At 45.8% G+C, this 27009-nt stretch overlaps 1 long non-coding RNA gene across 2 annotated transcripts in view; it reads right to left on the bottom strand.

The window, feature by feature from the left end:
* Nucleotides 1-27009, bottom strand: part of LOC135552784 (uncharacterized) — a 121700-nt gene that overhangs the window by 40566 nt on the left and 54125 nt on the right. For both annotated transcript variants that reach the window (XR_010457505.1, XR_010457504.1), the window contains one exon: nucleotides 4154-4209. This is a non-coding gene — a long non-coding RNA (uncharacterized LOC135552784). The remainder of the gene's footprint in view (nucleotides 1-4153; nucleotides 4210-27009) is intronic.

The raw sequence follows: 27009 nt of genomic DNA, 5'->3' as shown, positions 1-27009 counted from the left end.
ATAATTATTTGTGTTGTTGTTTGTTTAGTGTTTTCCAATTTTGCCAGAAGTGGTTAGAGTATATGGATTCTTCAATTACATTGAGCTGATTTCTGATGTGCTGTTCCTTCTTTTTCCGTAGTGTATTTCTGTTGTTTAGTGATTCACCATAGTGAAGCCATAGACTCAGGCTTCCTTGGTCTCTATGTTTTTGGTTGGACAGGTTTCTCAATTTCTTTCTTAGGTTTTTGCATTCTTCATCAAACCATTCGTCATTGTTGTTCATTTACTTCTTTCTCTCTCTCTCTCTCTGTCTCTCTCGATCTGTCTCTGTCTCTCTGTCTCTCTGTCTCTCTGTCTCTCTGTCTCTCTGTCTCTCTCTCTCTCCAAAAGACTGGTGACACTTTGACCACAACCCAAATACCCCTCTCTCTTTTTCTCTCCCTCCCATTCTCTGTGTCTCTCCATCGTGCCAGGCCCCTGCTGGACTGGCTTTGTTTCTTAATAGGGGCTAATACTCAACCCTGGCTCCTTCCGTGGGGACGGGCCATATGAATACCCCCAGTGTGTGCCTGCTCCCTCTCTATGTTCCTGCTCATTCTCTCAGGGAATGCCAATGCCATGAGGTAAGGAGCCTTTGTACCTCCCAGACCAGAGCAACACACACACTAACACACACTAACACACACAAACACACACACAAACACACACACACACACACACACACACACACACACACACACACACACTGTTCACGTGGTGCCAACGGCCCTCAGAAGGAACTATTGTAAACTCACTCACACTTTCAATCAGTACTGAATGTCCTGCAGAAAGTGTTAAAGCAGGGGTAGAACTTAGGAAGCGCATTGATAAAAAAAAACAACGTGCTAATTGTCCGAATCAATGAAGATATCGAAGGTCGGATTCCCTCCCAGGCTGATGGGGGAAAAAGGAAGGAGGATTCCGTAAGAGCAGTAATACTTTGTAAGACATCATACTCTATCAGACTTGACGTCATTGCGCTTAAACTTTGATAACCTTTTGGCTTTCGCATACTGTGCTAATTAAGAGCTCTTATGGTATCGAGGTGTCCTCAATCCCACAATACCTCTTCATGGGCTCTGAACAGCCACGGACCACACAGTGAGTGAGTTTATTAAAATGGCCCCCGAGAGGGGTGAAGGGGGCAGTGTGTACCCCTAAGAGGGCATCCAAGGCAGTCATTGTGTTCACTGGCATAGGTACTATGTTGGAGAAGCATCATCTCAGGCTAAATGTATCAGCATATCGATTGCGCCACCAGGGCTGGCAAAACCTTGGATCACTGTTATTCTAACTTCCGCGACGCATATAAGGCCCTGCCCCGCCCCCCTTTCGGAAAAGCTGACCACGACTCCATTTTGCTGATCCCTGCCTACAGACAGAAACTAAAACAAGAAGCTCCCACGCTGAGGCCTGTCCAACGCTGGTCCGACCAAGCTGATTCCACACTCCAAGACTGCTTCTACCACGTGGACTGGGACATGTTTCGTATTGCGTCAGGCAACAACATTGACGAATACGCTGATTCGGTGTGCGAGTTCATTAGAACGTGCATTGAAGATGTCGTTCCCATAGCAACGATTAAAACATTACCTAACCAGAAACCGTGGATTGATGGCAGCATTCGCATGAAACTGAAAGCGCGAACCACTGCTTTTAATCAGAGCAAGGTGACTGGTAACATGACTGAATACAAACAGTGCAGCTATTCCCTCCGTAAGGCTATCAAACAAGCTAAGCATCAGTATAGAGACAAAGTAGAATCTCAATTCAACGGCTCAGACACAAGAGGTATGTGGCATGGTCTACAGTCAATCACGGACTACAAGCAGACTAAATAACTTTTTTGCCCGCTTTGAGGACAATACAGTGCCACTGACACGGCCTGCAACGGAAACATGCGGTCTCTCCTTCACTGCAGCCGAGGTGAATAAAACATTTAAATGTGTTAACCCTCGCAAGTCTGCAGGCCCAGACGGCATCCCCAGCCGCGTCCTCAGAGCATGCACAGACCAGCTGGCTGCTGTGTTTACGGACATATTCAATCAATCCCTATACCAGTCTGCTGTTCCCACATGCTTCAAGAGGGCCACCACTGTTCCTGTTCCCAAGAAAGCTAAGGTAACTGAGCTAAACGACTACCGCCCCGTAGCACTCACTTCCGTCATCATGAAGTGCTTTGAGAGACTAGTCAAGGACCATATCACCTCCACCCTACCTGACACCCTACACCCACTCCAATTTGCTTACCGCCCAAATAGGTCCACAGACGACGCAATCTCAACCACACTGCACACTGCCCTAACCCATCTGGACAAGAGGAATAGCTATGTGAGAATGCTGTTCATCGACTACAGCTCGGCATTTAACACCATAGTACCCTCCAAGCTCGTCATCAAGCTCGAGACCCTGGGTCTCGACCCCGCCCTGTGCAACTGGGTACTGGACTTCCTGACGGGCCGCTCCCAGGTGGTGAAGGTAGGCAACAACATCTCCACCCCGCTGATCCTCAACACTGGGGCCCCACAAGGGTGCGTTCTGAGCCCTCTCCTGTACTCCCTGTTCACCCACGACTGCGCGGCAACGCACGCCTCCAACTCAATCATCAAGTTTGCTGTATCACCGCCTGGTACGGCAACTGCTCCGCCCACAACCGTAAGGCTCTCCAGAGGGTAGTGAGGTCTGCACAACGTATCACCGGGGGCAAACTACCTGCCCTCCAGGACACCTACACCACCCGATGTCACAGGAAGGCCATAAAGATCATCAAGGACAACTCCCACCCGAGCCACTGCCTGTTCACCCCGCTATCATCCAGAAGGCGAGGTCAGTATAGGTGCATCAAAGCTGGGACCGAGAGACTGAAAAACAGCTTCTATCTCAAGGCCATCAGACTGTTAAACAGCAACCACTAACATTGAGTGGCTGCTGCCAACACACTGACTCAACTCCAGCCACTTCAACAATGGGAATTGATGGGAAAGGATGTAAAATATATCACTAGCCACTTTAAACAATGCTACCTAATATAATGTTTACATACCCTACATTATTCATCTCATATGTATACGTTTATACTGTACTCGATCATCTACTGCATCCTTATGTAATACATGTATCACTAGTCACTTTAACTATGCCACTTTGTTTACATACTCATCTCATATGTATATACTGTACTCGATACCATCTACTGTATCTTGCCTATGCTGCTCTGCACCATCACTCATTCATATCTTTATGTACATATTCTTTATCCCCTTACACTGTGTATAAGATATTACTTTTGGAATTGTTAGTTAGATTACTTGTTGGTTATTACTGCATTGTCGGAACAAGAAGCACAAGCATTTCGCTACACTCGCATTAACATCTGCTAACCATGTGTATGTGACAAATAAAATTTGATTTGATTTGATTTGATAAACAAGGACAGACCAGGCCTATCTAAACAGGCTGCTAATATAATGCTGAGCCAGCCATGTTTTTGTGTTGTGACTTCCTCTCTCGCAGGCGGGCTTCACATAACCCCCCCCCTCTCTCTCTCCCTCAGCTCTTCTCTTCTTTGGAGGTGGAATCTTTCCCAAGGTCAGTACCAGTGCTTTCAAAGGATGAGAGAGAGAGAGAGAGAGAGAGAGAGAGAGAGAGAGAGAGAGAAAGAGGGTTGTGTCCTCAATCCACATACAACAGGACTAGAGACCTCCTTGTGGACAAGGCGTTGGAAGGGTTTGAGAAGGGTTTTGGACTGGAAACTTAGGTTTTGTGTTTCAATGGAACTGAACAGAAGGATGCATGACTTTCAGCTCTTCTGTAATGTTTGGTCATGGTAAACAGGTGACCCACATCTGATTGGAATACAGTAATTCCCTTTACCTAGTCATTTCAATTGCTGACATATAGTATTTCTGAGAAAACCTCACATAACTTTACAATACATTGTATGTACAGTCGGAGAGCACATAAGGCAGAATAATACTGAGTATGAATCAAAGTAGGGAAAACAAAGTCACAGAGTGTTTCAGAGTAGGCCTGGATATCATGATCCTAGCCATATTATCATATACTGGAACAAAATGATGACATCCTCTCAAAGGGCACTCAAACAGTGGGAATAGAGAGAACATGCACTGACCTGCCTCCACTCGTCTCCCAGTCTCTACACAGTCCACAGACTCTAGAGTACAGCATCTGCAAATGGCAACAAAGGTCTGGTCAGATCAGATGAAACAGGCCAAAGTACAGAATTAAATAGAACATTGTCTCTATAGTATATTGGCCAAAGCAAATGGGAAAAATACAAATAAAAATACACAGAAAATATTCCAGGAAATAATGTACAGTACCATATCATCATATCAACCCATGTGACCCTACAGCGCTGTGTATACCATTAGTGATGGACCATGTGACCTTGCTGCGGTGGTATAGCTGAGCAGGTTGTTGACTCATTGGGCAAATGGAGGGGAATACAGTATATCGAGAATAACATTTCCCACTGCTCATTTGCCTTGATTGCAAATTAATAGCATATCAAAAACCACAAGCAAAGAATTCAAGTAACACTTTGTCCATGTAATACCACACGACAGGATATTTCAGGACTTTCCCCGAAATGACAGCGAAATGACAAACTCCCACTTAAGTCTTTGAAATGCACTTGATGCCATGACACCGGGAGAGCCTTCAACAGTCAATTGTGCAGCACTAGTATCTCAATCAAAAGCTCTTAACAGACTCCCTTAACAGATTTGCATTGACTCTTTCTTTTGACGTAGGCTACTTCACATACTCAGCCTGTGACCTCTGCACATAATAAAACCCCACTAAACCCCTCAATGCATGAAGTACCAAGAGAGCATCGTCTGTTCCAGGTTGGCTAGGCTCTGGGCCCTACAAATAATCCTGTGAGGTCTGCTAAACTCTGGGTTCTACACAAATTCCTGAGGTTGGCTAGGCTCTAGGTTCTACACGTAATCCTGTGACATCATGGTGGGAAGACATCAAAAGAGGAACCAGAGTAGAGACAAGGAAAAAGATGGTACCCCAGGGAAATGTCAGCATGGATGGTATGGTAAATGGTACCTCTCTGATGACCCACATGAATGGTATAGGATTATGGTGACTATTGTTGGTGTTTATCTCTGGCGTTGTCTCCAACCTTGGCTGGTAGCTCTCCTGGCTCCCTAGCAGTCTGGTTGTTGGCATATTCTTATTTACTGCTTATCGTTGTGTTATTATGTCCTTATGGAGGTACGATCAAATAAAGTGTTACCTAATGTAGGCTTCTAATGGCCACCTAAAATATAGCTGTCTAAGGAGTGACACCCAGAGAAGGTTAGGACATGGTCTATCTAAGTACACCGCAACATGTTCAGTCCCAACCCAGATGGAAATCGGGGTCCGTGGTGTTTATGAGAAAGGGACTGTGGCCGCCTGATGTACAAAGACTTCTGAAGAGAAAACGACCCACAATTACACTGGTGTTTCTTAAAGATATTGTTCCTGTTTTAACCTCCAATAATGTGTTTGACCTATTTGGGGAAAAGCGTTAAAAGGAACATTTGCTGACTCCAACAAAAGTTGAGTGGAGGAGGCCATCACAGCCCCCTGGATCATTAAAGACAATGACCTTGATCAGTGTGATGGGACAGCTTGGCTCCAGATGAGAGGACAGCTATTTCCATCCACTCCATTTATTTGTGTGTTTGTATTAAGACACCTACACCAGGCAGCAGGCAGCGCCGTGCTGATAAAGCATAAAAAGCCACTGTTTTCCACTGGAGAGACAGCAATGGGACAAGTGGATATGTGCCAGAGACTGACTGTTCAACTGACGCCCTGGCTTGCTGGGCGCCCGACTACTCCACTGACAGACTGGCTGGCTGATTGGAGCTTGGCTGGATGACTGACTGGTTGGATGACTGGCTGTCTGGTTGGATGACTGACTTACTGGCTGACCAGAGAGCTCCTCTCAGTGCCACCTCCCTGCCTGCGGGGACAGACTGCTTGCGCAAGTCTAAGAGAATGCACATCTGATAGTCCCCCTGACAAACTCACTGAGATTTTACGATGGATGGACAATGTCAGCGATACGGTATGGTATAACAGGGTCATTGTCACAGTTTGTTCCATAGAAGAGGGAAGAGAAGCTAGCATGTAACGCTGCATTCAAATGTTACTCTGAATCTTATTTTCTAGTTGGTGAAGTCATAAATTGCTTGGTCGGTCTAATGAGATAGCTAGCTAAATCAAATCAAATCAAATTTGATTTGTCACATACCCATGGTTAGCAGATGTTAATGCGAGTGTAGCGAAGTGCTTGTGCTTTTAGTTCCCGACAATGCAGTAATAAACAACGAATAATGTAACCTAACAATTCCACAACTTCTACCTTATACACACAAGTGTAAAGGGATAAAGAATATGTACATATATACAGTGCCTTGCGAAAGTATTCGGCCCCCTTGAACTTTGCGACCTTTTGCCACATTTCAGGCTTCAAACATAAAGATATAAAACTGTATTTTTTGTGAAGAATCAACAACAAGTGGGACACAATCATGAAGTGGAACGACATTTATTGGATATTTCAAACTTTTTTAACAAATCAAAAACTGAAAAATTGGGCGTGCAAAATTATTCAGCCCCCTTAAGTTAATACTTTGTAGCGCCACCTTTTGCTGCGATTACAGCTGTAAGTCACTTGGGGTATGTCTCTATCAGTTTTTCACATCGAGAGACTGACATTTTTTCCCATTCGTCCTTGCAAAACAACTCGAGCTCAGTGAGGTTGGATGGAGAGCATTTAGGAACAGCAGTTTTCAGTTCTTTCCACAGATTCTCAATTGGATTCAGGTCTGGACTTTGACTTGGCCATTCTAACACCTGGATATGTTTATTTTTGAACCATTCCATTGTAGATTTTGCTTTATGTTTTGGATCATTGTCTTGTTGGAAGACAAATCTCCGTCCTAGTCTCAGGTCTTTTGCAGACTCCATCAGGTTTTCTTCCAGAATGGTCCTGTATTTGGCTCCATCCATCTTCCCATCAATTTTAACCATCTTCCCTGTCCCTGCTGAAGAAAAGCAGGCCCAAACCATGATGCTGCCACCACCATGTTTGACAGTGGGAATGGCGTGTTCAGGGTGATGAGCTGTGTTGCTTTTACGCCAAACATAATGTTTTGCATTGTTGCCAAAAAGTGCAATTTTGGATTCATCTGACCAGAGCACCTTCTTCCACATGTTTGGTGTGTCTCCCAGGTGGCTTGTGGCAAACTTTAAACAACACTTTTTATGGATATCTTTAAGAAAAGGCTTTCTTCTTGCCACTCTTCCATAAAGGCCAGATTTGTGCAATATACGACTGATTGTTGTCCTATGGACAGAGTCTCCCACCTCAGCTGTAGATCTCTGCAGTTCATCCAGAGTGATCATGGGCGTCTTGGCTGCATCTCTGATCAGTCTTCTCCTTGCATGAGCTGGAAGTTTAGAGGGACGGCCAGGTCTTGGTAGATTTGCAGTGGTCTGATACTCCTTCCATTTCAATATTATCGCTTGCACAGTGCTCCTTGGGATGTTTAAAGCTTGGGAAATGTTTTTGTATCCAAATCCGGCTTTAAACTTCTTCACAACAGTATCTCGGACCTGCCTGGTGTGTTCCTTGTTCTTCATGATGCTCTCTGCGCTTTTAACGGACCTCTGAGACTATCACAGTGCAGGTGCATTTATACGGAGACTTGATTACACACAGGTGGATTGTATTTATCATCATTAGTCATTTAGGTCAACATTGGATCATTCAGAGATCCTCACTGAACTTCTGTAGAGAGTTTGCTGCACTGAAAGTAAAGGGGCTGAATAATTTTGCACACCCAATTTTTCAGTTTTTGATTTGTTAAAGAAGTTTGAAATATCCAATAAATGTCGTTCCACTTCATGATTGTGTCCCACTTGTTGTTGATTCTTCACAAAAAAAGACAGTTTTATATCTTTATGTTTGAAGCCTGAAATGTGGCAAAAGGTTGCAAAGTTCAAGGGGGCCGAATACTTTCGCAAGGCACTGTATGAATGAGTGATGGTACAGAACGGCATAGGCACGATGCAGTAGATGGTATCGAGTACAGTATATACATATGAGATGAGTAATGTAGGGTATGTTAACAAAGTGGCATAGTTTAAAGTGGCTAGTGATACATGTATTACATAAAGATGCAGTAGATGATGTAGAGTACAGTATATACATATACATATGAGATGAGTAATGTAGGGTATGTAAACATTATATTAAGTGGCATTGTTTGAAGTGGCTAGTGATACATTTTTTACATCAATTTCCATCAATTTCCATTATTAAAGTGGCTAGAGTTGAGTCAGTATGTTGGCAGCAGCCACTCAATGTTAGTGGTGGCTGTTTAACTTCATGCGACGAGCAATCCCGTATCCGGGATCCTATTTATAGCCTCAAGCTCATTAGCATAACGCAACGTTAACTATTCATGAAAATCGCAAATGAAATGAAATAAATATATTTGCTCTCAAGCTTAGACTTTTGTTAACAACACTGTCATCTCAGATTTTCAAAATATGCTATTGAACTATAGCTAAACAAGCATTTGTGTAAGAGTATTGATAGCTAGCATAGCTATAAGCATAGAATTCAGCCAGCAACATTTTCACAAAAACAAGAAAAGCATTCAAATAAAATCATTTACCTTTGAAGAACTTCAGATGTTTTCAATGAGGAGACTCTCAGTTAGATAGCAAATGTTCAGTTTTTCAAAAAATATTATTTGTGTAGGACAAATTGCTCCATTTTGTTCACGTTTGGCTACGAAAAAAACCTGTATCCAGTTATAGCCTCAAGCTCATTAGCATAACGTAACGTTAACTATTCATAAAAATCGCCAAATGAAATGAAATAAATATGCTAGCTCTCAAGCTTAGCCTTTTCTTAACAAAACTGTCATCTCAGATTTTCAAAATATGCTTTTCAACCATAGCAAAACAAGCATTTGTGTAAGAGTATTGATAGCTAGCATAGCTATAAGCATAGAATTCAGCCAGCAACATTTTCACAAAAACAAGAAAAGCATTCAAATAAAATCATTTACCTTTGAAGAACTTCAGATGTTTTCAATGAGGAGACTCTCAGTTAGATAGCAAATGTTCAGTTTTTCAAAAAATATTATTTGTGTAGGACAAATCGCTCCATTTTGTTCACGTTTGGCTACGAAAAAAACCTGTATCCAGTTATAGCCTCAAGCTCATTAGCATAACGTAACGTTAACTATTCATAAAAATCGCCAAATGAAATGAAATAAATATGCTAGCTCTCAAGCTTAGCCTTTTCTTAACAAAACTGTCATCTCAGATTTTCAAAATATGCTTTTCAACCATAGCAAAACAAGCATTTGTGTAAGAGTATTGATAGCTAGCGTATCATTTAGCGTAGCATTTAGCGGGCAACATTGTCACAAAAACCAGAAAAGCATTCAAATAAAATCATTGACCTTTGAAGAATTTTGGATGTTTTCAATGAGGAGACACTAAGTTAGATAGCAAATGTTCCGTTTTTCCTGAAAGATTCTTTGTGTAGGAGAAATCGCTCCGTTTTGTACATCACGTTTTGCTACCAAACAAAACGAAAATTCAGTCACCAAAACGCCAAACTTTTTTCCAAATTAACTCCATAATATCGACTGAAAGATGGCAAACGTTGTTTAGAATCAATCCTCAAGGTGTTTTTCACATATATCTTCATTGATATATCGTTCGTGGAAGTCTGCTTTCTCCTCTCAATCACATGGAAAAATACTTGCAGCTGAAGTTTACGCACCAATTTCGACGCAGGACACCGGGCGGACACCTGGTAAATGTGGTCTCTTATGGTCAATCTTCCAATGATATGCCTACAAATACGTCACAATGCTGCAGACACCTTGGGGAAACGGCAGATATTGTAGGCTCGTTCAGGGCGCATTCACAGCCATATAAGGAGACATTGGAAAACAGCGCTTCAAAAATGTTGCTCCTTTCCTGTTTGAAGTATCATCTTGGTTTCGCCTGTAGCATCAGTTCTCTGGCACTCACAGATAATATCTTTGCAGTTTTGGAAACGTCAGAGTGTTTTCTTTCCAAAGCTGTCAATTATATGCATAGTCGAGCATCTTTTCGTGACAAAATATCTTGTTTAAAACGGGAACGTTTTTTTATCCAAAGATGAAATACTGCCCCTAGAGTTCCAAGAGGTTTTAACAGTCTGATAGCCTTGAGATAGAAGCTGTTTTTCAGTCTCTCGGTCCCTGCTTTGATGCACCTGTACTGACCTCGCATTCTGGATGATAGCGGGGTGAACAGGCAGTGGCTCGGGTGGTTGTTGTCCTTGATGATCTATATGGCCTTCCTGTGACATCGGGTGGTGTAGGTGTCCTGGAGGGCAGGTAGTTTGCCCCCGGTGATGCGTTGTGCAGACCTCACTACCCTCGGGAGAGCCTTACAGTTGTGGGCGGAGCAGTTGGCGTACCAGGCAGTGATACAGCCCGACAGGATGCTCTCAATTGTGCATCGGTAGAAGTTTGTGAGTGCTTTTGGTGACAAGCCGAATTTCTTCAGCCTCCTGAGGTTGAAGAGGCGCTGCTGCGCCTTCTTCACAACCCTGTCTGTGTGGGTGGACCAATTCAGTTTGTCCGTGATGTGTACGCCGAGGAACTTAAAACTTACTACCCTCTCCACTACTGTCCCATCGATGTTTCCTGAGGTCCACAATCATCTCCTTTGTTTTGTTGATGTTGAGTGTGAAGTTATTTTCCTGACACCACACTCTGAGGGCCTTCACCTCCTCCCTGTAGGCCGTCTCGTCATTGTTGGTAATCAAGCCTACCACTGTAGTGTCGTCCGCAAACTTGATGATTGAGTTGGAAGCGTGTATGGCCAGTCATGGGTCAACAGGGAGTACACGAGAGGGCTAAGAACGCACCCTTGTGGGGCCCCAGTTTTGAGGATCAGCGGGGTGGAGGTGTTGTTACCAACCCTCACCACCTGGGGGCGGCCCGTCAGGAAGTCCACTACCCAGTTGCACAGGTCGGGGTCGAGACCCAGGGTCTTGAGCTTGATGACGAGTTTGGAGGGTACTATGGTGTTAAATGCTGAGCTGTAGTCGATGAACAGCATTCTCACATAGGTATTCCTCTTGTCCAGATGGGTTAGGGCAGTGTGCAGTGTGGTTTCGATTGCATCGTCTGTGGACCTATTGGGGCGGTAAGCAAATTGGAGTGGGTCTAGGGTGTCAGGTAGGGTGGAGGTGATATGGTCGTTGACTAGTCTCTCAAAGCACTTCATGATGACAGAAGTGAGTGCTACGGGTCGGTAGTCGTTTAGCTCAGTTACCTTAGCTTTCTTGGGAACAGGAACAATGGTGGCCCTCTTGAAGCATGTGGGAACAGCAGACTGGGATAAGGATTGATTGAATATGTCCATAAACACACCAGCCAGCTGGTCTGTGCATGCTCTGAGGAAGTGGCTGGGGATGCCGTCTGGGCCTGCAGGCTTGCAAGTTTTAACACGTTTAAATGTTTTACTCACGTCGGCTGCAGTGAAGGAGAGTCCGAGGTTTTGGTAGCGGGCTGTGTCAGTGGCACTGTATTGTCCTCAAAGCGAGTAAAAAAGTTATTTAGTCTGTCTGTGAGAAAGACATCCTGGTCCACGAGGGGGCTGGTTTTCTTTTTGTAATCCGTGATTGACTGTAGACCCTGCCACATACCTCTTGTGTCTGAGCCGTTGAATTGTGACTCTACTTTGTCTCTATACTGACACTTAGCTTGTTTGATTGCCTTGCGGAGGGAATAGCTACACGATTTGTATTCGGTCATGTTTCCGGACACCTTGCCCTGGTTAAAAGCAGTGGTTCGCACTTTCAGTTTCACGCGAATGCTGCCATCAATCCACGGTTTCTGGTTTGGAAATGTTTTAATCGTTGCTGTGGGTATAACATCGTCGATGCACTTTCTAATGAACTCGCTCACCGAATCAGTGTATTCGTCAATGTTGTTGTTGGACGCAATGCGGAATATATCCCAATCCAGTCTTGAAGCGTGGAATCAGTTTGGTCGGACTAGTGTTGAACAGACCTGAGCGCGGGAGCTCCTTGTTTTAGTCTCTGTCTGTAGGCTGGAAGCAACAAAATGGAGTCGTGGTCAGCTTTTCCCGAAAGGAGGGCGGGAGAGGGCCATATATGCGTCACGGAAGTTAGAATAACTATGATCCAGGGTTTTACCAGCCCTGGTTGCGCAATCGATATGCTGATAGAATTTAGGGAGTCTTGTTTTCAGATTAGCCTTGTTAAAATCCCCAGCTAAAATAAATGCAGCCTCAGGATATGTGGTTTCCAGTTTATAGAGTCAAATAAAGTTTGTTCAGGGCCATCGATGTGTCTGCTTGGGGGGGAATATATACGGCTGTGATTATAATCAAAGAGAATTCCCTTGGTAGATAATGCGGTAGACATTTGATTGAGAGGAATTCTAAGTCAGGTGAACAGAAGGACTTGAGTTCCTGTATGTTGTTATGATCACACAACGTCTCGTTAATCATAAGGCATACCCCCCGCCCCTCTTCTTACAAGAAAGATACGTGAAGAAACCAGCTGGTTGCACCAACTCCGATAGCGTTTCTTGAGTGAGCCATGTTTCAGTGAAGCAAAGAACGTTACAGTTTCTGATGTCTCTCTGGAATGCTACCCTTGCTTGGATTTCATCAACCTTGTTGTCAAGAGACTGGACATTGGCGAGTAGTATGCTAGGGAGTGCTGCGCGATGTGCCCGTCTCCGGAGCCTGACCAGAAGACCGCTTCGCTTGCCCCTTTTACGGCGTCGTTGTTTTGGGTCGCCGGCTGGGATCCGATCCATTGTCCTGGGTGGAAGGCAAAACACAGGATCCGCTTCGGGAAAGTCATATTACAGTATTATCAGAAGCTGAGCAAGCTAATGTTGCTAATAATAAATTAGCTTGCTAACATTGACAATATAGTTAAACTAGCTACATAGCTACATTATTAGGTTGTAAACAACTTTGTTCCATCATCTTTAATAATCGTTCATAGAAAATGTGAATAATCAGAGTGTTTATGTAATTCCGACTTGGAGGGTCATCCAAATAGTTGAAAATAAACGTTTCTGATTATTCTGACAGCCCTTAAATGCATCATAAACACTTGCAATAAACTCACCAACAATAATTTCACTGATACTTGCTGAAATGGTTGGAATTCATGATGATGTAAAAAAACTATGATATGGAAAACTATGGAACAGCAGCACACATGAAACAAATCACCTTTGCGCCCACCATTTGATGGCCAATGAAAAACATAGTGGGCAATAACGAAACACACCACCATGAAAAGAATCCAGTAGCACATTCCATACAGTAACCGACAGATCTCATAAAACTCTGCACAGGCCAACCCAATATCCCCCCGGAGCTACACTTCAACAAGAATGAAAAGATATGGAAAATGGGTCGCACATTTCTTGGTAGGGATTTTATGTCTAAAAATCACATATTTGGTTAAGCATAACGATCCTGTCAGTCTAGTGCAGACACCCACTGTAAATGGGTGGAGACAAATACTTTCTGCTCTGCTGCTTCTCTTAATTACTGGTTATACAGTCCTTCTCAATCCGAATGTGGAGTGGTCAGCGTCAAACTGAGCATGATAGCAAAGCAATAATTGGTTATTCATTTTGAATCCCGACAGGGCCAAGGCTGAGTGGGTGCAAGCACGATCGGAATGAAAATTCATTTTCACAGAAAATATGTGGCTTCACAAAGAAACGCTGCATCAATTCAGCAATGTCACATGGTAAAAGCTGGCACTGTGATGCGCAGTCTCCATCTTTTTGGCCAAATGACACAAATCCTCAAGGACAGCTAGAGCCCACTAATAATAACGATCATGAAAATGGCCAGTTTCTGAATCTCAGGAAATAGTAGTGCTTAGTCAGTGAGTTTCCATAATGTTTCCTTAATCTGCGTTTAATCACATTTAGAAAGTTTTCAGAGGAGTTACATATTAATGGCAGATTTATTTGTGCAAGAGATTAACCAAGGTGGAGCAGTGGTCCTGGAGAAATGTTTGTTCCTTTAGTTTTTGGGGAGTTTCAAGTCTGTTTTTGAAGTTTCAAGTCAGCTAGAGAAGATATATCTAGCAAGCACTTCAATAACTCAATTTCTTGGGCCTGGACGGCAGCCTGACTTTTTTGAATCCCGAAAATTTGAGTAGATATAATTCAATACTTGTCACAGATACTGAGTAACATCTGCTATGACCTCAAATCAAAATCAATTCAAATCAAGTGTATTGGTCACATACACATATTTAGCAGATGCCATTGCAGGTGTAGCAAAATGCCTGTGTTCCTAGCTCCAACAGTGCAGTAATATCTAACAATTCACAACAATACGCACACTTAAAAGTAAAATAAATATATAAATATTAAGACGAACAATGTGGGAGTGGCATTGACTAAATGCAGTAGAATAGAATACAGTATATACATATGATGAGTAAAGTGGTACATTATTAAAGTGTTTAAAATATCGGATTATGATCAACTAAAAGGTGACAACTGTATTTGAAATAAGCACTAAAGATATGTCTAGCGAGAAGGCCTGTCATGGCAAAATCTTTCAGCGCTGACATACTGTAGTGTTTGTGTGCAGCGATGTTTAACATTGACAGACATCTTAACTGCTGTTAGCTGTACAATAAAGTATACAGCTGTAGTATATGGTATTATGCTTCTATGATAAACATGTCTGTTATATCTAGCTTAGCTGCAGAAGAACACACATCTGCATGGTTTCACATTGTTTGTTTTCACACTTTCTCGTTTAATGACATGTGCCACTCCTTCTCACAACCCATTCATCCGTAAAGCAGCACACTGTCGTAAACCATAACAATGTACAGTACAACGTACAGCACATCGTACCGTACATGACATTTCCCCCACTTCCAAAACCAGGAACTGGTACTGTACCATCTATAAAAATGTCCATAGGGCAAGAACCTAGAGTGATACCTGTAACAACTAGCCCGAACTAGCCAGTTCAGTCCATTAACCTGGAGATTGACTAAGACACCTAACGGAGCCTAAGAATGAGAGGAGGGTAGTCCCCCAGATGATTAGGGCAAGTTCGTGCCGGCATCCGTCGTTCTTAATCCGCCACCGCTTGTGGCTCTGGCCCTTGGAGAGCCCAGAGGCAGGAGCTCGGGTGGTAGCAGTGGAGAATGTCCATCAGATGGCGTCCAGAATGAGGCCATTTTGTTGCACTGCTGATGCCGTCGGGCTTGGACCCAGTCTGGCTTCTTCACCCTGTGTGCCTTGTTGAAATGCTGTTTCATTTGGTGCCTGGTCACTGCCTGCTTTTCTTGGGTGCTGCTCTCCGAGTCTGTCCAGTGACAGTTCCATCTCACGACCTCGCATGAGAGATGCCGGGGAGACCTGTGTTGTTGTGTGTTTGCTTGCTCTGCAGCGCATTAGCGTTTGGTTCAAGGCAGTTTGGAACGTGCACCCCTGGACCTCTGATGCCGTTCTTCAGCGTTCCAACAGGTTGTGTAGTAGGCCTCATGGATGTGTTTGATTCCCCTGTTGCTGAGATAGGTGGAGAACTCGACAGAGGTTAGCTGGGGCCCATTGTCCGTGGTGAAGATGAGGGGTAGGCCCCACCTCGTGAACAGGCTGTCTAGGATGTCCACGATGGCATGTGCTGTGACAGTTCAGACAGGAAACACTTCTAGCCACCAGGAAGCTCTGATGGCGAGGGACTGCATGCCCATGGATCTCGCCACAGATGTCTAGCTTGATGTGATCCCAGGGGCGGGACGGGCTTCAATGTCGTGGTCGATGTCTGGCCACCACACAAGGTCATCGCTGCTTGACCTTCACTATGCCCATGTGAGCTTCGTGCGCCATGGATAGAACACACCCACACAGGCCACTCAGGACCACAGTGCAAAACCCTTGAGAGACACAGACTTCTTCCCAGCAAGTACGTTTATGATTCACCCTGGCGAAAGGCACCAGCTCTTACACGTGCTGGCCATCCACTGCGTATGTAGGTGCGCAGGGTAGACAGTGGGATCCTGTTCCGATGCTTGCTTCAGCTCGTCCAATGAGACGGCTGACTGAAAGGGAGCATAGAGCCTTTGTACAAGCTCTGTTTCATTGTCGGCAAGACAGTCGGAGTAGGAGCATGAGAGGAGGCCTGCCACCATGTTATCCCTCCCCGGAGTGAACTTCAGCTGATAGTCATACTGTCTGAGGAGGTCGGCCACCACGTTATCCCTCCCCGGAGTGAACTTCAGCTGATTGTCATAATGTCTGAGGAGGTCGGCCACCACGTTATCCCTCCCCGGAGTGAACTTCAGCTGATAGTCATACTGTCTGAGGAGGTCGGCCACCACGTTATCCCTCCCCGGAGTGAACTTCAGCTGATTGTCATAATGTCTGAGGAGGTCGGCCACCACGTTATCCCTCCCCGGAGTGAACTTCAGCTGATTGTCATAATGTCTGAGGAGGTCGGCCACCACGTTATCCCTCCCCGTAGTGAACTTCAGCTGATAGTCATACTGTCTGAGGAGGTCGGCCACCACGTTATCCCTCCCCGGAGTGAACTTCAGCTGATAGTCATACTGTCTGAGGAGGTCGGCCACCACGTTATCCCTCCCCGGAGTGAACTTCAGCTGATAGTCATACTGTCTGAGGAGGTCGGCCACCACGTTATCCCTCCCCGGAGTGAACTTCAGCTGATAGTCATACTGTCTGAGGAGGTCGGCCACCACGTTATCCCTCCCCGGAGTGAACTTCAGCTGATAGTCATACTGTCTGAGGAGGTCGGCCACCACGTTATCCCTCCCCGGAGTGAACTTCAGCTGATAGTCATACTGTCTGAGGAGGTCGGCCACCACGTTATCCCTCCCCGGAGTGAACTTCAGCTGATAGTCATACTGTCTGAGGAGGTCGGCCACCACGTTATCCCTCCCCGGAGTGAACCTCAGCTGATTGTCATAATGTCTGAGGAGGTCGGCCACCATGTTATCCCTCCCCGGAGTGAACTTCAGCTGATAGTCATACTGTCTGAGGAGGTCGGCCACCACGTTATCCCTCCCCGGAGTGAACCTCAGCTGATTGTCATAATGTCTGAGGAGGTCGGCCACCACGTTATCCCTCCCCGGAGTGAACTTCAGCTGATAGTCATAATGTCTGAGGAGGTCGGCCACCACGTTATCCCTCCCCAGAGTGAACTTCAGCTGATAGTCATACTGTCTGAGGAGGTCGGCCACCACGTTATCCCTCCCCAGAGTGAACTTCAGCTGATAGTCATACTGTCTGAGGAGGTCGGCCACCACGTTATCCCTCCCCAGAGTGAACTTCAGCTGATTGTCATACTGTCTGAGGAGGTCGGCCACCACGTTATCCCTCCCCGGAGTGAACTTCAGCTGATTGTCATACTGTCTGAGGAGGTCGGCCACCACGTTATCCCTCCCCGGAGTGAACTTCAGCTGATAGTCATACTGTCTGAGGAGGTCGGCCACCACGTTATCCCTCCCCGGAGTGAACTTCAGCTGATAGTCATACTGTCTGAGGAGGTCGGCCACCACGTTATCCCTCCCCGGAGTGAACTTCAGCTGATTGTCATACTGTCTGAGGAGGTCGGCCACCACGTTATCCCTCCCCGGAGTGAACTTCAGCTGATAGTCATACTGTCTGAGGAGGTCGGCCACCACGTTATCCCTCCCCGGAGTGAACTTCAGCTGATAGTCATAATGTCTGAGGAGGTCGGCCACCACGTTATCCCTCCCCGGAGTGAACTTCAGCTGATAGTCATAATGTCTGAGGAGGTCGGCCACCACGTTATCCCTCCCCGGAGTGAACTTCAGCTGATAGTAATACTGTCTGAGGAGGTCGGCCACCACGTTATCCCTCCCCGGAGTGAACTTCAGCTTATTGTCATACTGTCTGAGGAGGTCGGCCACCACGTTATCCCTCCCCGGAGTGAACTTCAGCTGATAGTCATACTGTCTGAGGAGGTCGGCCACCACGTTATCCCTCCCCAGAGTGAACTTCAGCTGATTGTCATACTGTCTGAGGAGGTCGGCCACCACGTTATCCCTCCCCGGAGTGAACTTCAGCTGATTGTCATACTGTCTGAGGAGGTCGGCCACCACGTTATCCCTCCCCGGAGTGAACTTCAGCTGATAGTCATACTGTCTGAGGAGGTCGGCCACCACGTTATCCCTCCCCGGAGTGAACTTCAGCTGATAGTCATACTGTCTGAGGAGGTCGGCCACCACGTTATCCCTCCCCGGAGTGAACTTCAGCTGATTGTCATACTGTCTGAGGAGGTCGGCCACCACGTTATCCCTCCCCGGAGTGAACTTCAGCTGATAGTCATACTGTCTGAGGAGGTCGGCCACCACGTTATCCCTCCCCGGAGTGAACTTCAGCTGATAGTCATAATGTCTGAGGAGGTCGGCCACCACGTTATCCCTCCCCGGAGTGAACTTCAGCTGATAGTCATAATGTCTGAGGAGGTCGGCCACCACGTTATCCCTCCCCGGAGTGAACTTCAGCTGATAGTAATACTGTCTGAGGAGGTCGGCCACCACGTTATCCCTCCCCGGAGTGAACTTCAGCTTATTGTCATACTGTCTGAGGAGGTCGGCCACCACGTTATCCCTCCCCGGAGTGAACTTCAGCTGATAGTCATACTGTCTGAGGAGGTCGGCCACCACGTTATCCCTCCCCGGAGTGAACTTCAGCTGATAGTCATACTGTCTGAGGAGGTCGGCCACCACGTTATCCCTCCCCGGAGTGAACTTCAGCTGATTGTCATAATGTCTGAGGAGGTTGGCCACCACGTTATCCCTCCCCGTAGTGAACTTCAGCTGATAGTCATAATGTCTGAGGAGGTCGGCCACCACGTTATCCCTTCCCAGAGTGAACTTCAGCTGATAGTCATACTGTCTGAGGAGGTCGGCCACCACGTTATCCCTCCCCGGAGTGAACTTCAGCTGATAGTCATAATGTCTGAGGAGGTCGGCCACCATGTTATCCCTCCCCGGAGTGAACTTCAGCTGATAGTCATACTGTCTGAGGAGGTCGGCCATCACGTTATCCCTCCCCGGAGTGAACTTCAGCTGATAGTCATAATGTCTGAGGAGATCTGCCACGGGGTCAAAGTGAGCCAAGACTGGGGTTGTGGTCAGCTGGCTCTTCAGTGAGCGGACCGCGTCTGAGCAGGCTGCCGTCCAGGCCCATGGCTCGTCCTTCTTGAGGAGCTGGTGAAGGGGCGCTGTGGTCTGAGAGTAGTGGGGCAGAAACCGGAGGTAGTAGGCTGTCATGCCCAAGAACGAGGCCACCTGAGAGGCTGAGGTCGGTTCCAGGATGCGATGGATGGTTTAAATGTTTGACATGAGTGGGGCAATGCCTTTGGACGATAGGCGGAGCCCCACAAATTTGATGGTTGGTGCTGCAAAGGTGCATTTTCCACCCTTCAGGGCCAGGTTGTTCCTTAGAGCACTGGATACTCTGTGGAGTCGATGGTCATAGATGTGGAGGTCAGGGCTGTGGACCATGATGTTGTCCAGATAGACAGTCACACGTGGGTATTCCAGCGAGGATGGTGCTCATCACCTTCTGGAAGCAGCTGGGGGCGGAGCTAAGTCCAAAGGGAATGTGTGTGTATCTAAACACAACAGTATGCGTAGCAAAGGCCGTGAGGTCTCTGCTGGCTGGGTGCAGAGTCACCTGAAGATAACCCTGACGCAGGTCGAGCTTTGTGAAGACCCTGGAGCCATGAAATTGTGCGGTTAGTTCCTCAGCTGTAGGCACAGAGATCCACACAGGTCAGGATTCCACCAGACTTTTTGGTTGCAATGACCAAGTTTGAAATCCAGGAGACCGTGTTGACTGGCTCAATGATGCCTGCCTCCAACTGTGACTGTAGATCTTTTGTGACATCATCACGCAGTGCAAAGGGAATGCGCCGCAGGGACTATAAGACTGGGGTCACGTCCGGGTTCACTAGGGGCCTGTGAGTAAAAGCTGTGAGGCAGCCCAGTTCATCAAACAGAGCTGGCCAGTTATGTTGCCATGTGCCGGTAACTTGGTGGATAGCTGACCCACTGTCATCTCTCAGTGTGAATCCCAAGCCTGTGAAGAGGTCGAGACCCCGCTTCGAAAGCAGCTGCTTGGCGCAAAAGTGCACCAGGACCTGGAGGGTGCCTGCAATGTCTATCTTGGATCTACCATACCCACACAGGGCAGTGCAGGGCTGTTGGAGTGGTAGGTGACCGAAACACTTGTAGTAAGTGGCAAGGTTGAGCAACAACATCGCAGTGCCAGTATCCAGTAGCAAAGGCAAACCCACCTTGCCCAGCTGCACAGCGCATGTCTTGAATGACACATGGTTGGTGGAGACGGTTCGAATTTCAGTGTGTTCATGTTGAGAGTGAGACAAAATAAGGGCCTGTTCTGAGTGGAGCTAGTAGCTGGGGCAGAACGAAACACTTTTGATTCGATTTTTGAACAGTTCTATTTTCCCATGGGCTGGGCAGTTTGAAGCCCTTGAATTGTGAGAGCGAGCACCACAGTTGCCACAACTACTTCTATTTTTTTGTCTGTGTCCATGCAGCTATCGACGTGGGAGGGCGTGCGCCGCTTGTGATCGCTGTAGTGTGCCTGCTCGGGCTGAAGCTGCTGTGTGAGAATGGCAGGGGGCCGGGTGTATGCTGCAGAACTGTCTGTTAGCATAGTAGAGCATTCCCAAGTTGCTTCAACCTGGATTGCTATTTTAATAGCTCCATCAAGTTGTAAATGATCCGATTCCAAAAGCAGTTTCTCCCTTGTCTTTTCACATAACGTTCCCTCTATCAGCTGATCCCTGATGATCTCATCCTGAAGTGTCCCGTAGTTACAAGAGCTAGCCAAATCCCTCAGACTAGCCACCTAGCTTTGAATGGTCTCTACCGGCCGTTGTTGTCTTTTCTGTAGCCGGTAGCGTTGGAGGAGCACTTGCTCTTTCCCGGCAAAGTGGTTCCATAGGAGGCTGACTGCAGCATTGACATGTGCCACTCATTCTCACAACACATTCATCCATAAAGCAGCATACTGTCGTAAACCGTAACAATGTACAGTATGACCATACATAACAATGTACAGTATGACCATACATAACAATGTACAGTATGACCATACATAACAATGTACAGTATGACCATACATAACAATGCCCACCCAAGCCTAGTCATTCGCTGTTTCTCTTTACTTGAGTAATCTTCATGTGTCAGACTAACGTAATTTAAAATATTTACATTTGAAGTATTATGTATGAAACTGTTGCAAGTCTGAAAAACACTGATGAAAACATTGTCCAAGTGGATGGCTATTGTCCATGTGAGGCGGTTGACTCTAAAAGTGCCGTTGATCAGCCAGACTAAAACGCTAGCTGTGTTGCTAGCCGATCTTCGGTTTTTCTTGACACTGAGCCATGAGAGGGTGTTGGTGTTGGGGACAGTTGAGAAGCCGTCACATTACTTGCTTGAGAGAGAGAGGAGTAGTGGCGGCAGGACCAGATGGCTCTCTGGACTCAATGTACCATCCCTCTGATAAACCCAGACAGAGCCGTTACACTTTCCAAAAGAGAGATGAAAGGAAATACAGGGGGGGAGGGAGGGAGGGAGGGGAAAAAAACAAAGGCTCGCCTTTCGCAAATCTTTAATTACCCAACTGTCGGCTGCTTTTCAGATTGCTGCTTTTTAAAACATCCCCTTCCCCAAAGAACACACACATATACACAAGCACACGCACATGCGCACGTGCACACACACAAACACAAACACACACACACACACACACACACACACACACACACACACACACACACACACACACACACACACACACACACACACACACACACACACACACACACACACACACACACAGCGACCCCCCGCCAGAGGATCCCTATACGACTGTCTTGCTCTGCTGAAGAGAGGGAATCAAAACTGTTAAAAAAGGAGGAAAAAACACATAAAAGATATGCAAATACAACTGTCTGGGGGCGACGATGAGCATTAACCAGCGTTGAGGTTCTGCTATTTTTAGCTGGCGTCTCTTTGCAGACTCTGAAAGATGTGTGATGACTTCCTTAAGCGCAGGATTTTATGTGCTACAGACACAGCTTGGCTGTGCAGAGATGTCGGGAGAAATATTCCCCTTAATTGAGACACTTCACAAATGAGGCTGTCAAACCCAGTACAAGCAGAATACAGTGAGAGTTGAAACTGGATTTCGAGGAAAGAGCTACGTTGGAGTCTTCACTCTTCACACATATAAATGTAGAGTGTATAGCGACTAGCGAGTTTTGGAGCTGATCTTCCGGAGACGGTTAGGCAGTAGCACAAATATTCTCTCCCTTTCACTAATATACTGGCAAGTGTACAGTGCATTCAGGAAGTACTCAGACCCTTTATCCTTTTCCACCTTTTATTACTTTACAGCCTTATTCTAAAATTGATTAAATAAAAAAATGTCCTCATCAAGCTAAACACAATACCCCATAATGACGAAGCGAAAACAGGTTTTTAGACATTTGTGCAAATCTATAAAAAAAATAAAAATGAAATACCTTATTTACATAAGCATTTAGACCCGTTACTATGAGACTTTGAGTGCAGCTGCATCCTGTTTCTATTGATCATCCTTCAGATGTTTCTACAACTTGATTGGAGTCCAGCTGTGGTAAATTCAATTGATTGGACATGATTTGGAAAGGCACACACTTGTCAATATTTATAAAAGGTCCCACATTTGACAGTGCATAGACATGGGGAAGGGTACCAAAACATTTTTGCAGCATTGAAGGTTCCCAAGAAAACTGTGGCCTCCATTATTTGTAAATGGAAGAAGTTTGGAACCACCAAGACTCTTCCTAGAGCTGGCCACCTGGCCAAACTGAGCAATCGGGGGAGAACGGCCTTGGTCAGGGAGGTGACCAAGAACCCAATGGTCTCTCTGACAGAGCTCCAGAGTTCCTCTGTGGAGATTGGAGAACCTTCCAGAAGGACAACCATCTTTGCAGCACTCCACCAATCAGGCCTTTATGGTAGAGTGGCCAGACGGAAGCCACTCCTTAGTAAAAGGCACAAAACAGTCCGCTTAGTTTGCCAAAAGGCACCTAAAGGACTCTCAGACCATGAGAAACAAGAATCTCTGGTCTGAAGAAACCAAGATTGAACTCTTTGGCCTGAATGCCAAGCGTCACGTCTGGAGGAAACCTGGCACCATCCCTACGGTGAAGCATGATGGTGGCAGCATCATGTTGTGGTGATGTTTTTCAGAGGCAAAGACTGGGAGACTAGTCAGGATTGAGAAAAAGATCAACGAAGCAAAGTACAGAGAGATCCTTGATGAAAACATGTTCCAAAGCGCTCAGGACCTCAGGACCTTCATCTTCCAACAGGTCAACAAGCCTAAGCACAAGACAACGCAGGAGGGACTTTGGGACAAGTCTCTGAATGTCCTTGAGTGGCCCAGCCAGAGCACGGAACCCGATCAAACATCTCTGGAGAGACTTGAAAAAAACTGGACAGCGACGCTCCCCATCCAACCTGACAGAGCTTGGGAGGATCTGCAGAGAAGAATGGAAGAAACTGCCCAAATACAGGTGGGCCAAGTTTGTAGCGTTATACCCAAGAAGACTCGAGGCTGTAATCGCTGCCAAAGGTGCTTCAACTAAGTACTGAATTAAGGGTCTGAATAATTATGAAAATATGATTTATTTTTTATAAATTAGCAAAAATTTCTACAAACCTATTTTGTCTTCATGGGGTATTTTGTGTAGATTGACAAGGGGGAAAAAACTATGTAATTCATTTTAGCATAAGGCTGTTACGTAACAAAATGTGGAAAATGGGAAGAAGTCTGAATAATATCCGAATGCACTGTATGTGGCCCATAATTAAAGCAATAGAAAAGGGTGTTAATTATGCTACTCCAAGTGTATGTGCCACATAATTAGAGGCTGCATCCCTGCCCAGTCATGTGAAATCCATAGATTAGGGCCTAATGAATTGATTTCAATTGACTTATTTCATTATATGAACTGTAACTCAGTAAAAACGTTGAAAATGTTGTGTCTATATTTCTGTTCAGTATGTTAGAGTTGAGGTGGACTGCTGTAAAAGGTCTGAAGCCAGGACAGTTCTACCAGTGTAGCAACCCTTTTCTCTTTGTTTACATACTCCTTGTTGACATGAAGTGAGTCAATCCCTGAAAACAGCAGACTAGCTCAAAGTGTGATTCTCCTTTTTAAATACAACACAAACAAACAGAGGGCGTAAAATAGGAGCTATGGTTCCATTCAGTGCAATATGTCATAAAACATGGTGTGTGTGTGTGTGTGTGTGTGTTTGTGTTTGTGTGTGTGCACGTGCGCATGTGCGTGTGCTTGTGTATATGTGTGTGACATATATACACACACACACCTTCAGGAACTGTAGCCCCAGCAGCAACAGTTCTTGAGGGAGATACTGAGCATCAGATGGGAGGATCGACGGACCAGCGTCCTGACCCAGGCAAACATTCCCAGCACCGAATCCCAAATCATTGGGCACTCTGATGGACAGGATACCGTGATTCAAGGCTGCCCAAACAACTGCATACGGGCAACTGGAAGAGGGGAAATGGATGCAAAGGGGGACAAAAGAAAAGGTACAAAGACACCCTGAAAAGCAACACATAACGCAACAAACTGGCAACTCCACACCACAAAAAGAGCCACCTGGTGACTTCAGCTTGTTGTCTGCGCAAGTACGGACGTCTAATTAGCATAATACACAAATCCCCATCAACATCTGTCCGTTTATCCATCAAACTACCGAATGGGGTGATTTTGATCAGGACTTTGTTCTTAATAAATCAAAATAATTGTTTCCTGTTTCTGTAACAATGTGGACTTTGGGGGAATTCCTATATACTCTTCAATATTCTATATGTGCAACTTGTTATGGTATTTGGGTCGCTATAACATTAGGTTTAAAGTGACTGAGGATTTGGGCATGCTTTTTGAAGCATCCTGGCTCTACCACTTCCATTGTTTCACTAGCAGGGATGCTAATGATTGTTTTGGGGTAAGTAAATAAACAAAACTAAGGCATATGTTTGGTCATTGTCTCTCAGGATCAATGGATGAATCAAATTAAATTGTGATGTACTACCCTTTAAATGGCTGTTTAAGACCAACTAGTCAATAAACTCCCTTCACCTCCAGATTCACTTGCAATGTCAGTGGACAGGTCTGAGGCTCCAGAATCGGCCTGCTCAGCCACAGCCGGACCCACAACAATCAAGCTGCCTAAAAAAACAGGAGGAAAAGATCATCCTTGAGGGATTAGGTGTGAGCATGCATGTGTGAGCACGCTTGTTTTGTGCGGGTGTGTGAGCATGTATGTGTTTTCATGCATGCATGTGTGTGTACAGTATGTGCATGCATTTGTATGTGTGTGGTATTTACAGTAGAACATAATTGGTGCGGGGCAGCAGCGGATGAGGGGAAGGCCAGTGGGTCTGACAAAAAGCAGGGTAGCCAGGCAGAGGCAGTGCTAAGGCCTGGTGGGTATGAGTGGTGTGCAGGGGGACAGACAGAGAAAACTGAACAACTCTCACTGGGAAACAATATGCAGTTTCATCTGGGGAAGACATTTTGCAGCTCACTCTCTCTCTCTCTCTCTCTCTCTCTCTCAGAGCCAGAGAGCCGACAGCACAAAGAGCTCCATTGTTTCCTCTGCAGCAACCTCACCGCTCCCAACTAGAGCAGCAAGGTCGAGGCCACACAGGACCTGCCAGGGGCTGTTAGAACCTGCTCCCACTGTGTGTGTGTGTGAGTGTGTGAGTGTGTGTGTGTGTGTGTGTGTGTGTGTGTGTGTGTGTGTGTGTGTGTGTGTGTGTGTGTGTGTGTGTGTGTGTGTGTGTGTGTGTGTGTGTGTGTGTGTGTGTGTGTGTGTGTGTGTGTGCGTGTGTGTGTGAATATCGCTTTTTTTCCAATATAATGTTTCAAGCTAGTTCTTGGTCAGGATTATCGTACAGGTTATATCTTTTTTTTTCCTGTACTGTATAAATGGTAGCGGGTTCTAACACTGTACCACACACTGTATGTGGTTCTAATGTTTCATACAGGGACGTGTTTCAACGGGTTGTGTCAGTATCAGATCATGGACAGTTAGGACAGATATGCCTCCCTCTGTCCGTCTTTCGCTCTCTCACCCTGTTTCACCCTCCGTCACCGTCACTCTGTAACACACACTTACAGTACTCGAGCACGCACACACATGCACACACACGGCTACAGGACATAATGGAAAATCCTTTTATATAGAAGTGCGGGTCACATCCTTAGAGGATCCAGCAGATTTCTAGTTCATAATACTCTGGCAGGCAGGCAGGGTCTGTGGAGAGAGGAGGGGAAGAGAGGTAGAGGGAGGGAAAGGGAGAAGGGAGGGGAGGTGAGGTCAGGGAAGGGAGGGAGGGTAGGCTAACAACTAATTGAATAGATATGATCAAAGGCTGGATGAGAGAATTCTTCAAACTCAAAGGGCTATGAGAAAATTAGGAGACATGGAGGGCCGCGACTAATCAGCAGTTGGAAAATCCTAATGCTCCACTACCGGGTACGGCAGTAATCCCTGTAAATTGTAGCGAGACAAATGCTTGCATCGAGACAAATGCTTGCATCGTTCAGTGAAGTCGAAATCCATTTTCAGAGAGGTGAAAACTAGTATGAGTGTAATAATGAAGGTGATTCGGTGAGCCACGGTAGTGTGATAAGTAACCTTGCCTGAGACTTGTGTTTGCTCCCCGAACTAATGCCTAGGCTTGAGTTCAGCGAGCTAACAGAGTCTAATAATGAGAAAAAAAACTC

Source organism: Oncorhynchus masou, chromosome 13 (assembly GCF_036934945.1).
Source record: "Oncorhynchus masou masou isolate Uvic2021 chromosome 13, UVic_Omas_1.1, whole genome shotgun sequence".
In the NCBI taxonomy this organism is placed as follows: domain Eukaryota; kingdom Metazoa; phylum Chordata; class Actinopteri; order Salmoniformes; family Salmonidae; genus Oncorhynchus; species Oncorhynchus masou.
Note: the sequence above shows the minus strand (reverse complement) of the source record. Positions and strands in the feature narration are given on the sequence as shown.